The sequence below is a fragment of the Pantherophis guttatus genome, chromosome 4 (assembly GCF_059756535.1).
Source record: "Pantherophis guttatus breed Tessera chromosome 4, ASM5975653v1, whole genome shotgun sequence".
NCBI lineage: Eukaryota > Metazoa > Chordata > Lepidosauria > Squamata > Colubridae > Pantherophis > Pantherophis guttatus.
Window position 1 is genome coordinate 39,153,768 of NC_142066.1, and position 15,404 is coordinate 39,169,171.

General features: G+C 36.7%; 1 pseudogene; it reads left to right on the forward strand.

The window, feature by feature from the left end:
* Nucleotides 1–15,404, forward strand: part of LOC148114039 (olfactory receptor 1E16-like) — a 156,434-nt pseudogene that overhangs the window by 45,055 nt on the left and 95,975 nt on the right.

Here is a 15,404-nt window from a genome sequence, read left to right on the forward strand (position 1 = left end):
TAATTCTGATTGGCTTTTTCTATATGTCAGTCCTATAAGATTGAACAAATTATAAAACCAATGCCATATAGATCAAAACCACTTTTATTGTAATAGCTTTAATAACAGAATCCTAGCTGGATACCAATATTTCAACTATTTTATACTAAAAGAAATAATCTTACAGAAAAGAGAAAGCGCAAAAACTTTTAACTATTATACAATGTGTGTAAAGATTTCTGTTACGTTGTGTGCAAAATTAGGCAGACTCTAACTACCCACTGATAATCCATCACCAATCACAATAAATTATTCTTCCTATCTTTTATTTTTATTTTTTACTATTATTGCTTTTAATCTTTTACTTGTAATGTTGGTCTGTGCCCGTAATAAAAATTGATTGATTGAATAAAGGCAAGACACTCATATATAAGAGTGTCTGTTTCTATTCATATAGTGATTGTGAATTGTGAACAGACATTCTTATATATGTACTCTGTACTCCTGGTATTTGTTTACAATATATAATACAGCATTTACTGTATTATCTCTGTTATATAATACTGTATTATCTCTATTATACTCATACTCTGTTTTCCAGCATGAAATACTGAAAATATAGGAAACATACAAATTACTGTAAAATAACTAAAATAACTACATGCTTGCAAAGATGGTATTAAAAGAGATATGCACTGAAAATGCATACAAAATAAACTGATACATAAATGGTGTAAAAATGTTTAATTTATATGTCCTCCAAATTTATCTAGTTCCTAAAAAAAGAAAAAAATATCCTTCCAAAGAGGTAGCTGAGTATGCATAAACAAATAAAACCTTCAGACTTTAATAAATAAAAAGATGTCAAATCATGATTTAGTTCCTCATATTACTAAAAGCCATTCCAACTGGAATGTTGTAGTGAACAAGCCAGATTAAATACAATCTCAGGGTTTTCTTTTAAACTGCTCTTCACTTCAGATGTGTTAGATTCAAAAAGCACACAAAACATGCATCCTGCTGTCCCAAGAAAAAGCTCCTCTTAGGAATTTCAATTCAATTTCAATTTTAATTTAATTCAATTTATATGCCGCCCCTCTCTGAAGACTCAGGGAGGCTCACAATACATTTAAAATCGTAATAAAAACATCACAACAGCACTGGATATAAATGGGATTCCTAGAAAAACAGCAAAGTGGAATCATTTCTCAGTAAGAAGAGAAATTTCCTGGTCTCGGATATGTCTAATAGACATGGGGCAGTGGGTGGCACTTCACACTTCACTCAGGAAAGTTCTATAGCCCAGTGTCAAAAGTTGAAATTTTTAGGCTATATCCCATTGTTATATCCTATGGAAACCAAATATTGTATTCCACAATAGAACTAAACCAAATAGTAATCAATGAGGTAATAGTGTCATGATTTAGGATGCTTTGCTGACTCAGGCCTAAGCAACTAATCCATATTGGAAGAAGCCTGAGTTTTGCTTTGTACCATAGAATTCTATAGGAGAATATCAGGACAGATACCTATCATTTGAAATTGTTGCTTAGTAAACAACAGATCTTTTGTTTGCAAGTGTGTCAACCTGCAATACACAAACTAAAATAGAGAAGCAGGTCCAGAAGAGCATGGATGAAGAAATATAAATTCAATGTTCTGGAATCATCAAGTACAAATCCAGATCTAAACCCTGTGGTCATATTGTGGCAGGGCCTAATGCAATCTGTTTTCAATTTTGCTGGTAGGTCATAACCACAAGTGATTTTGGCTTGTCCAGTTTCACTGCTGCTCAGACTGCGACATTCAGCAACTAGACAAGGACCAGCAGCTCTATGTATACATCCATCCACACCACCTCCTCCAAGAAGACTTGAATTAGCAGCATTAACTATGGCATCAATCTCAAGCACTGTGATATCACCTTTATATAGGGAGACTTTTTCACTAAGGCTTTTCTGCAGCAAGAAAGCTTCATTGGTGTTGTCTTTATCACTTTGGGCTTTGTTTTTCATTTCTTCCTTCCATGTTGGAATATCTTTCAAGGGTACGTAATCCCATAAATATTCTTTATGTCTCTCTTCGAACGTCATTTTCAACAAACATTCTTTCTCCTCCTGCCAGAGCTTTTTCCGCTTGTTCCCGGGGTACATGGTGCTGTGGCCAGCAGCGGCTTTGAGCTGTAGGTTCCCCAGGCTCACGGAAAATCCTCTCTCTCTTTTTTTAAACTAAACTAGTAGATTTCAAAGGAATATAAGAAGAAAAATATATACCGTATTTTCCGGCATATAAGACAACTTTTTAACACATGAAAATCTTCTCAAAAGTCGGGGGTCATCTTATACGCCGGGTGTTGTTCTCCTGTAACCAGGCAGACCAGCCCAAAAGGCTCCGACGAGCCTTAAATGGCTCTGACGATCCAAGCCCTGACGATCTGCTAATCAGGCAACTCAGTTGGGATCGCCAGAGTCATGGAGAAGGGAAAAAGTTTTCCCCCTCCAGCTTGCTTACCTTAGCTGCTTGCCTTGCTTCGCTTGTCTTGCTTCGCTTGCCTGAATCCATTCCATCAGCAAGCAACTCCCTGTCTGCAATCAAGCAGGCAGGGAGTTGTGGACTTCAACCCCCAGAATTCCTCAGCCAGCAAAACAAAGCTGGCTGAGGAATACTGGGAGTTGAAGTCTACAAGTCTTAAAGTTGCCAAGGTTGGAGACCCCTGTTCTATTGGGTAAGTTTTTTTCCCCTTTGGGATCTTTAAAAAAAAATAGTTAATTGGGTTTTTTTTTTAGTTGTTCTTTTTTAGACCTAGCCATTTAAAGTTTAGGAAGTTTTAAATTTAGCTTTCATATAAAAATAAAAATAAAATAAAATAATATTTGTGCAGCTTTCTGAGATTTAGTATGTTTTTGTAGTGTTTCACTCTAACTACACAAACACTCAAAATCTCACAAAGCTGTATGTGGAATTTTGTGTTTGTGAAGTGTGAAAGTTGGGTTTTTGGGCTTTTTGTGGCTGTGTGAGGATCCTGCTTGTTTCAGGGGCCATTTTGGGTCTAGCACAGCTGCTTTTACATTGTGGGTGAGCCAGTTGTGTTGTGTTGTGTTGTGTGTGTGTAAAGTGTGAAAGTTGTTTTTTTTGGGGGGGGGGTTGTGGCTGTGTGAGGTTCCTGCTTGTTTCAGGAGCCATTTTGGGTCTAGCACAGCTGCTTTTACATTGTGGGTGAGCCAGTTGATGTTTTTTAATTTTTATTTGGTGTGCGTTGGAAGAGGGGTAGTCTTATATGGCGAGTATAGCCCAAACCCTATATTTTAACAGGAAAATTCTGGGGTCGTCTTATACGCCCAGTCGTCTTATACACCAGAAAATACGGTAATTTCAGATTCTTTTTTGGAGGCAGGATGATCTAAAAGAAAATATTATTTCAGCGGCCAATCTATTTAAGAGGTAATTCATTGTGCAATACACACATGCAAAGCTGCTATCCACAGAGGGAAAGATAATCTTGGAATATTTCAAAATGGAAGATTTGGGGGGGAAATGGTAATACTACTTTTTCTAGTATCATGGCAATCACTTTTCAAACTTGTGGTTTGGAAAAAAAGATTAATATCTGGATAATAGGAGGGAAGATGAATAAAAGGAGGGTCTGCTTCTACTTTCCAAAATAATCATTTGTGATGTCTTCAGTATTTTGAAGCAAAACAAGTAATTCTAATCTTAAATCTTTGCAATTGTCTAAGGAGTTTTGCATTGACAAAGTTGGTATGAGGGACTGCTTTGAAACTACTATACAGAGGGGAGTGGCTTTCCTGTAACTAAGTCTACATCCAGTATTCCTGGATAAGTTGATACTAGAAGTCAAAGCATCAAATGATGCCTGTTTGAGTGTGCAAAGATATGTTTGTCTATCTCTCTCTGTCTCTCTTTTTGTGTTTGTGTGATGTGTATATATAAAAGGGAGACAGAGAGAGAGAGATTCTACAAAATTTTATTATCAGTTTCACAAGTAGGATTACGTAGGCTATTAAGAAGATTTAGCCCTTGTTGCCAGACTAACCATTATTAAATCTAAATAAAAAATCATGGTTTTTGGAAAACATCATCAGAGACATGTATGACAATTAGATAGTGAACCAATTGAACAGGTTAACACCTTTGTATACCTTATTTTTTTTGGAGTAGAAGATGCATCTTTCCCCCCCAAAAAAGAAGATGAAAATCTGGGTGCATCTTATACACCAAATGTAGCCCCGCGCACCCACTGGCCCCCACCCTTCGGAGGTTGTCGGCCTCCACGTGTCTCATTTTCTGAAGGTTCCAGGTGGCAAGGATCCTCACTTCCACTCAGATTTTGATAACAACAGCATAGATCTTTTTATCCATTTAAAACAAATCTTATCACCCTACCCAAATTTAACTGGAGTGGGTGTGGTGGGGTAGGGGATGGTTTTCATGGGGACTTGGCACCAAAGTCTCCACTCTCAAGATGCTCCCATCTTCCTACCTATAGCCATAGGCATTGAAAGCCTGGGTTTCTTGAAGCAAGGCTGCATAGAGACGCAGCACTTCAGTCCTCCTGGACACTGCCATCTCATAAACCTGCACCTTTGCTGACTCAGTCGGAGCCTGATTCCAGAAGCAGCCCAGGGAAGTGCAGAGATTGGGACTTGGTTGGTGAAGTGGATGCTGTGCAGGGGACATAAGGCAAGGCTCTGCCAGCTGAAAATACTGTTGACATGATTTCCGCTGCCTGGAAATCTCTGCTGACTCCCTGATTCCAAAAACAGAATGTGCAGAGACAAAAAAAGAGCATTGCATTTTTGGGCATTTACAAGCAACAGAGATCGTGGCAACAGTGTTTTTTGGAGGCAGTGCCTTGCCTTACACCTTCTGTGTAGCGCCCAGCAAGCCACCAGTTCCTTGAAGATGCAAGCCCACTCAGAACACCCAAAGCCTGCAGGTGGTCTGTATGGACTACCTTCACCCTATGCCACACAGCAACCATGGGGGCAGAAATCTTGGAAGGTTAAGGAAAAGGCTGCTACTGTAGGGATTGGGGATTTCCAGTCCACGCACAAGTTGTGAAAGCAGCCATCAGAACTTCTGGAGCTGCTTCCAGGCAGGCCCTGGGAGGTCCTGCCTGGAACTCTCAGTGGCTAAAGGGGAAGAAGAAAACTCTGGGCATGTTGAGAAGACACACACTCCTGTTGCTGAAATAATGGGAGAAGGGCTGTTTCTCATGCAGCCCCCCCCTCCTTGCGCCTTCGCTTGCACCTACACTTCTCCCTCCTCAGCCACCTTCTCCTCCCAAATTGTCTTCGTGCCCAGAGGGGCTCCATTCTTGGTTGAGGTTGGTTCGCCCCCCCCCCCGCCCCTACTGTCTTAACCTGAACCCACTAAAATTTGCCTAGAAATATAGAATATACTAATATTTTTTTAAAAAAAGTAGATGTCTGACATATTGTAAACTAACATGATCTTAGATATTTGGGGGAAAGAACCTTCCTTCCATCCATCCTTCTCCCTCCCTCCCTCCCTATTAATTGTTCTTTACAATTTAGAATATTGTAATATAGAATCATATAGAATAGAATAGAATAGAATAACAGAGTTGTAATGGACATTGGAGGACTTCTAGTCTAATCCCCTGCTTAGGCAGCAAATTCTACACCAATTCAGACAAATGGTTATCCAACATCTTAAAAACTTCCAGTGTTGGAACACTCACAACTTCTGGAGGCAAGTTGTTCCACTGCTTAATTGTTATAGCTGTCAGGAAATTTCTCCTTAGTTCTAAATTGTTTCTCTCCTTGATTAGTTTCCACCCGTTGCTTCATGTCCTACTCTCAGGTGCTTTGGGGAGTAGCTTGACTCCCTCTTCTTTGTGGCAGCCCCTGAGATATTGGTACACTGCTATCGTGTCTCCACTAGTCCTTCTTTTCATTAAACTAGACATACCCAGTTCATGCAACTATTCTTCATATGTTTTAGCCTCCAGTCCCCTAATTATTGGTGGGATTCAAATAATTTAACAACCGGTTCTCTGCCCTAATGATTTCTTCCAAAAAACCATTCACCAAACTGCTCAGAAAGTTAACTGGTTCTCCCAAAGTGGTATGTACTGGCTGAATCCCACCACTGCCCCTAATCATATTTGTTGGTCTTCTCTGCACTCTTTCTAGAATCTTAACATCTTTTTTACATCATGGTGACCAAAACTGAATACAGTGTGGTCTTACCAAGGCATTATAAAGTGGTATTAATACTTCACGGGATCTTGATTCTATACCTCTGTTTATGCAGCCTAGAACTGTGTTGGCTTTTTTGGCAGCTGGAGCATACTACTGGGTTATATTTAAATGATTGTCCATTAGGACTCCAAGATCCCTCTCACAGTTTCTACTATTGAGCAAGGTACCACATATACTGTACCTGTGCATTTTGTTTTTCTTGCCTAAATGTAGAACCTTACTTTTTTCGCCATTGAATTTCATTTTGTTAGATAGCGCCCAATGTTCAAGAGGTGGTATTTGCCACCTCTTCTTAAGTAGTTCTCTGAACTACTTAAAATTTCCAGAACCGGTTCTCCAGAACCTATCAGAACCTGCTGAATAGCACCCCTGTGTAAGATGATTTATTTCAATAATAAAACAATGCAAATGTTGGTGATGAGCTCAAAGAAAAATCTTTTTCTTTCCTTCTGTTGAAAATTTCTTGGTGTATTCATCTTTTAATTCATCAGCTATATACTGTACTGGGCACCAATTATATCAGCTGCAGACACTTTTGGAGCTTGATGTGTCAGGAAATAGTTTAAAAGTCAGTTGAATGACTTGGATATCAGTTATTTAAGGAAAGTATGTGGAATGAAATCAGGATGAAATACGAAAAAAATGATCTGAATATGAATTTAATACAAAAATGAAAGACTAGTATAATATAAGCATATTTTCAGATAGTTTGGTCACCTAATGCAGAAGGAATAGGCCTTGAAGAACAGGAAGAAAAGTCAGACCAAGGTAAAAGAAATCAGACAAGGGAGCTTGAGACCATTCCAAGAATCTTGGTTGAGAAACCATTTCAGAGAAGCCACTACCTGGTTCACACAAAGATAAAGTGGGAAAAGAGAAACTCCATTTAGACTTCTGTTATTATAGCTCTTACAATAAAAGTGGTTCTAATCTATATGGCATTGGTTTCTTAATTCAGTCTACTTGATAGGGCTGACATATAAAAAAAGCTAATCAGAAAATTCCAGAAGAAATATTGAAAGGAAAGGATAGGGAAATATGGAGAAAGTGGTGGTGGATTAACTATCGAAATCTCAAAAAGAGGGAGATATTAGCACTAGCACTTAAACTTATTTACTGCTTCATAGTGCTTTATAGCCCTCTCTAAGTTTACAGAGTCAGCATATTGCCCCCAACAATCTGGGTCCTCATTTTACTGACCTCAGAAGGATGGAAGGCTGAGTCAACCTTGAGCCTGGTGAGATTCTATCTGCCAAACTGCTGGCAGCCAGTGATCAGCAAAGCAGCCTCCAGTACTTCACTCTAACTACTGTGCCACCATGGTTCATCTAAATATTAGATATTTAAAGAATAAAAAGTTATGTATGAAGTGGTGTCTGAATATGACATGAGGCTAGTTTGTAAGGATATATAACTATGGGAAAGAAGAGTAAATCATTTTGGTATAACTTATAATACTAGGTATGTTGTCAGGGTTCCAAGTGATATACCTATAACAAGCAGAACTCTGAGGCAAGCAGTTTCCTCAAAGAACAAGTTTATTTGATATATCATATAGGCACAGACTGGTGAAAACTGACTCTAAAGATATCCGCAGTTTTTACCTAATTAAAGGTAAATGTTTTTCCCCTTTTCCCAAAAAATCAATCACATGATCCAATCAAGGTGCTATCTGGTTGCTTGGAAATTTCAGTCCTCCTCTCTTCAGCCACCTTTAGGTAGGGGTGGGCATCAAAAAAGGGGTTCTCTGCCAGGTTGCTGGGTGGGTGTGACCATGGTGGGCATGGCCTAGTCAGCCTCCTGCATTTTTCCCCCCAGGCTCCAGAGAGTTAACTCAAGCCTCTGAGAGGGCGAAAATGGCCTTCCCAGGCTCCAGAAGCCCTCTGGAGGCTGGAAATGGGCTCGTTTCCACCTTCCCAAACATCCAGTAGGCCTGTATTTTGCCCTCCATGAGCCTTCGCATGCACCCCGCACTTACCTGTATCCAAAACAGGTATCCTCTATATCAAAAAGACAGTCCTAGTTAACCTTGAGTATGAAAGCATGAATCATAGTGGAAGAGACTTTTATTGTGGTGTGTGTGTTATTTGGAAGTGGGTGACTTTTCAAAAAAAGATATTTATTACCCATAAATTATTTTTTTGTCTCTACCTTGTTTAGAAAGTTTAGGGCATTCAAGAAGAAAACAGATAAGCTATTAGCCTCTTCTAGGAAGAAGGAGATATTAAGTGACTGGAATAAACAGTATGAAACCATGTCTAGTTGTTGAATCCTCTCAATGTTCCCAGAATTTCATTACTGTTTTTTCATACTATTTCTTACACACACCTTCACAAAAATACAGGTGGCAAACAAACACATGCACAAAAATAATCAAAGGCATGCTGATGCCATATATTTTTAGCATTAATTGGTAAGTCAATCTTTTATTTTAAATACTTTATTGATTTTCACTGTAAAGAGAGTGATATTATCATGAGAAATAATTTTTAGGCAAGAATTGCCTAAATTGCCTACAATTAAATTGGTTTTCTTGGAATTAGAAGTCTAAATATGCAACTAGAGCAGAAACCAAGATCCTTGGGGATATTTGGATACTTTATCTCCAGCATTCTTCCATTATGAAAGCTAAAAACAAAAACAAAACCAGAACTATCTGTTATTTCAGGTACCAAACATATAGACCAGCTAACTCATAACAGGAAAACTACCTTGCTAGTAAAGATCTGTTAAGCAGTTCACACAATTATAAACTGAAAGGATAATGAATTTTGACAGAGAATATGGAAGAAATGTACCATTTCTACCTTTTATAGGAATCATATTTTGGGAACAACGATACAAATGACAATTAAGCCAAAAATAACACCAACACTATATAACAGTGATGGCTAATCTTTTCCAGACTGAATGCACAAAGCACATGCCTGAACCCCCCAAATGCAATTCATGCATGGCCCCACGCATGTGCCATGGCCCCCTGTGCATGCACGCATAGCCCCCACATGTACCCCGTGCATGCACATGCACCCCACGCATGCACAGCAGAGACCTGAAGACAGCTGGGTGGCAGGAGGCACGCGCGCATGCGTGGCTAAGCTGGGGCGATGGCTCACATGCCCACAGAGAGGGAGCTGGTTGCCAGAGGTTTGCCATCATGGCTATATAAGACTCTATGTGTTACAAAATAAAGATTATCATTATAAATTATGGCAACTTGATAAATAGACAATTCAACATGGCTATTTGTCATGAACTGCTATAAATACAGTGGCATTTAGCTTCAAGTAAAGGATTTTGAGAATATAGAAGATCAATAATTCATCCTGGATTTTTCAAAATAAAGGAATGTTTGAAGAGGCTGAGGAGTCATGTTACAGTAATCATGTTATACCAGATACAGATTTATTCACACATTTTTATCTTTGATGCGGAAGTGGGGCTTCCTATCCCATTCAAGCATGATCAGCACAAAATCACTTAAAAATTCTCACCGGAGCTCATTAGCTCACCTGAAATTATTGGTACTTTCCAGTTAGGATATGACCCAGCATTTTTTGACCCTGAAATTGAAAATATATCTATTCTGAGAGTTTGCTGGACAAAGAAAATCTCCACCCACTTGAATAATTTAATTGTGCTTTTCCTAGCTGTCTTTATTATGAACAGAAAGGATGCTTGTGTGCCTATAATCTTCCTTCCCCATGTTCATTGCTGTACTGAATAAAAATGTCAAAAATATTGGACTTTGCAATTCTATAATGCTAGAGACATAATATATATTACAAATCTAATTTTTCACATTCTTCTTTTCAATATGTAGGTGATAATGCCTCTTATATTTGTCTGTTTCTTATTCAACACAAAGATTACAGAACATGTGTGACATTTTCATTTATTTATATATACAGTATATATACTATCTTTATTATTTTTATCAATAATTTAGAGTGGCAAATGCACCTAATCCTCCTCCTCTTCCCCCGCCATTTTTTTCACACAACAACCCTGTGAGGTGACTTGGCCAAAATAGTCCAGGGTCACCCAGTCAGCTTTTATGACAAAGACAGGATTCTCTAGATTTTTAGTCAGGTGCCTCAACCATTAGACCAAACCAATTTCAAGAAAGGTATTCCCAATACAGAAAAGGATGGACTTTTGGTCTGCACCCTTCTTTGCAATGATGCACACACACAATCCATTTCCTGTGGAGCAATAAACAATATAAAACTGTTTCAGTTTTATATTGTTTATTGCTAAAAGTTATCCTGGTTAATGAAAAAGTAGAAGCGACTAAAAATAAAGAATCATTAATGTTGGCCTTACCCTTCTACCAGTAATTATATCTGTTTCAACTTTTCACAGTATGAATGTCTTAGGATCCTTGATAATAGATGGATGAATAGTTGATAGAATTCTAGGAGAGCATATTTAAAATACCAGATCAAACATTCTGCAGCATATTATAAGATGGAGAGCTGGAATGATTGTATCTATTCCCATCTCTTTTGCATAGGATCATGCCTATTGGGAACTGTAAGACTATTAGCTGACTACACCAAGTTGATTCCTTTTTGATAAAAGAAAATTTAAATTTGGAGGCATCAGCAAGCAAGTTTATTAAACTTTTCCCATTAAATCTCCTTTTAAAGATATACCTCTGATTCAAAGCATCCCTTTATGTTTTCAGCTTTAGAGCAATGAATCTGGAGCTCACAGTAATTTAGGATTGCATAGGTAAGCTCCATGTCTGAGATGTTGGGCATGGTTTTTATCAAGTTGATTAAGAAACTGCAAGACAAACAATAATTGTTAAAAACTCTATTGAAGCCAAAGAACCCTACAATTTCATCCTCTTGTAGATCACAAGGACTGAGAAATATATAATTTAATGCATATACATAATTATTTTTTTATATGAACTTTCTTTATATAAACTCCCAATGGTGAAATTGGAAAGTTTTGTGGAAAACAACATGAAAAGAAAATTGAAAAAATCCTTTAAGATAAATCACCAAAGACATTTTAAAAGATCTCGGATAGTTGATGGATGCTTATCTGCTTTTATACTCAAGAGAAAACAATTGGACAGAAGATAGAAACGAATACCCCAGAGAAATAAAAAATGGAAGAGCAAGCGAAATGGCTGATATGGGAGGTAGCTTAACAAAACCATATACAGAAAATAATAGAGGAACTGCAGAGGTGTGGTATATTTTGTCATGTTTGATGTAAAAGCTGTAACAGAATATTGAATGTATTCTTACCGTTGGCTATATTTCAGCATAGTCTTTTCATTGAATGAACAAATCTTTTCAGAGAATCCCAGTATATTATGTCTGAAATTATCATTTCTGAAGGGGAAAATAAGAATCTAAGGCCTTCTCAATCTTTTAAAATGATAGATATATAAACAAAATGCTAAATGAAAAAGTGATTATTATTCTTACAGAAGAAGAATATCAATTTTATGGTGGTTTTATACAAGTCTTTATTACATACCATCATTATGCTATAAGTCTCAATCATTGTATATGATTATCTTTTCTTATATAGTTTTAAATAATAAAACCTGAAATACTTGCATGACATCAAAATTGTTAGTGGAAACTTGAGAGGCAAGACCAATGGTCCAATGATGGTGTTCTGTAAAGAAAGTAGTGAACAAATGTTACTCAATATTCCAGAAATAATTATTTCCTTCTGTTCACAGGTACTTGTCTCAATGTAACTACCATTCTGAATGCTATTTCTTAGTAATCCAATTATATTACCATTAATAAAATATGACCCTGCTTAGAATTTTGAAATAAACCAAGGTCAACAAATTCTTAAGAACAAGTAACCTCCTAGTAATTTCTTATGAGTATGTGGTAAAAATATATACTATATATCTGAAGGAAAAGATGTCACGGTCTGGAATAGAAAATGTTATGATTTGGGGACATGGGAAATATTTAGATATTCAAGGACATTAGGCATAATGTACATAATACATAAGTACCATTTTGGATTTATTGTGGGTAATTTCTTGCCCTCTGAATATTGCTATCTATAGCCAGCAAATCCTATAAATTTTCTTCAAAAATATAATCTTAGTCATCAAGCTAATTAATTCACTGAAGAATTCTTGGAATTTAAAATCCAAATGAAAATGTGAAAGTTATATATAAATTGAAGAAAGACTAGGGTGTACTCTAGAAAATTCCATTGAAGGAACACATTGGGGACTAAGGTTTTACACTGTGTTTCCAAAGTAGCACTATGAATACTAATCTGGGCAATTAAATCAAGATGTGAAAAAAATGACTTTTTAAAAGAGAAAGTGAGAAACAAGAACATCATACCAGTATCCCGATATCTTCTGGGTAATGGTTATCAAGCAAAGCAAAGAAATGAATGTTACCCCCTTCATAGTTCCAAATTGTTTTGAGACTAGAGTGGACAAGGTCAGTGGAACTTTTATACTATCTCATCCTGGATCTCAGAGTAATTACCACCCACCTCATGCCATTACCTCATGCTGTTAGTAAGACAAAAGGAAAACTCTTGTTAATAATTACTGTAATAAAATTTGTGCCCATTCCATTTTTAAAGACAAGCCTTGCCTTGAGAAATATCTGCATTTTTTTTTAAAAAAAAGGGTAAATAGACTTTAAACTTCTTGCACTTCAAACAATGGTTTTCTTATTGCCCTATAACCTTGAGCCCTTCAAAATTTTGTCCAAAAGTGAATTAAATTGATGTGGTGGAACTACCAGTTTTGTGTCAGGTTCAAAGCAAATATTCTTGATGTTAATTTTTAAAGCTACATATCTGAAGGAACATTTGACTTTTGCAATCCTGGGCTACAATCTAATAACTAGTAGAATGGCAATCACTACTACTTCATGCACATCATCACATGAAGTGTGCCTATGTCTATGTATGTGCCATTTCTTCTTTGCATGCATAATGGAGGAATACAAACTGTATCTTCTTGCTCCTAGTACAAAACTCCCTTTGTGTGTGTGTGTGTCTGTGCGTGCATGCTTGTTATCATCATCATCCTTAATCAATCCCTTAAGGTTGGCAGATCAATGATATTCAAGTTCTTAATTTAAAAAGACATTATAAAAATGTGCATATTTAATTAAATGCTTTAATCACTTGGACTGAAAGCCACTGAAAGAAAGTGGTTGGCCTAAGTCATCCAGCTGGCTTCCATTGTGTAAACTGTTACTTTCAGACTGACCCTACCTCTATTGCTTTCCCGCCATTGGGGAGATTGCAACATTTGTTTTCTTTCAGTCATTTGGCCTTTTCTCTTCAATTTGTAAAAAAAATGTGCATAAGGTTCAATCAAACTTTCAGCAACTTCCTCTGGGTTCCTTTGATCCAGCTCTGGAAATCTAAGCACATTCAAAGAAACGGAACACAGCTACCTTTTTATTGGTGTCTAAGCTTCAATCCTTTTGTTCTTCATAACTGCTTGGTGGAACAAATGCTCTTTTATGAGAGTGTTAAACCAAACATATTAAAGTCAGGTAGTTCTACTTTGTGTATATAACATGTTAGTGTGACCCATGTGCTATTGTGGATGCTAGAGGATATTTTGTGAAATACGTAAGGTTAAGTCTATTTTTTTTAAACACAGTGTGATCTTTTATTCAATTACAGTATATTGGATGATTGGATATGTAGCTGTCACGGTCACCACCTTCTTTACTTCTCAGTTAACTTTCTATAGTGCCAACAAAGTTGATTCTTTCTTTGATTATGCAACATTACATGTTTTCATGCAATCCCATTGGGCAGACCAAAATGGCAATATTAGTCTTATCATTATCACATCTATCTATCATGCACATTATCACATCTATCTATCAACTCTATATTTCCAATGTGAAATATATCTACTATATAAAAATAGACAGGTTAACAGGTAAACCAATAGCAAAGTTAAACTTCAAAGCCCTCTGTTGATAACCTATTGATGTATTTAACTTATACAAAGTCTGCAACAGGTTCTATTTGTGTGCCATTTCTTCTTTGAAATTTAAGAACCATAAACTATCATTCTAATAGGTAATCAGTACTGGGTGATAGAGAAATATTGTAAGGCTAAGGATGAAATGAAGTGACAGGTCCAAAGTCATCCAGTTGACTTCTATGGATAATGGAGGAATAGAAACCGCATCTCTTTGCTCCTAGTACAGAACTCTGTGTGTGTGTGTGTGTGTGTGTGTGTGTGTGTGTGTGTGTGTGCATGTTATCATCATCATCATCATCCCCAATCAATCCCTTAAGGTTGGTAGATCAATGATATTCAAGTTCTTAATTTAAAAAGGCAGTATAATAATGTGCATATTTAATTAAATTCTTTAATCACTTGGACTGAAAGCCACTGAAAGAAAGAGGTTATTAACTCACTTCTCAGTTAACTTTCTGTGGTGCCAACAAAATTGATAATTTCTTTTTTGATTGTGCAATATTACATATTTTCATGTAATCCCATTGGGCAAACTGAACTGGCAATATTAGTCTTGGGTTCTGCATGCACATTATCACATCTATCTATCACTTCTATATACTTCTAATGTGACCTATTATCTATCTACTAAATAAAAAAATCATCGACAGGTAAACCCATAGCAAAGTTAAAATTCAAAACCATCTGCTAACAACCTAAGTTTTCTTTTCAGATCAAGTCAATGTTTATTACAGTCAAAGACCAAAGCAAGTTAACTCAAGGAACATCCAGTTAAAAATTCCAGAATAAAATAACAACTAACAAACAGTTGAACCTGAACAAAACACATCTGTCATGGATTCATATTATATTATAGTTAGGCCATGTTATGTTTTGTTCCTGTGTAACTGACAGATTGGATGCCATATTAAGATATTAATATAGATTTTATTTGTTATTTATTATTTTATTCTGGATTTTTTAACTGGATATTCCTTGAATATTTTTAAATTGCTGTGGTCTTTGACGGTAATAAATATTGGCTTGATGTGACAAATTTTATTTTAATCTCTTCTAACGCACTTTAGATGTGTTAGACTCTGAAGACACACACAAAACCACACTCTCTCAAAGCAGCAGCAGTGCATATGGATGACTCTATTAGGGAAAACTCTTCTCTCTTTTTTTAACCCTTAACCACAGACATACTATTCTGGCTATGCTAT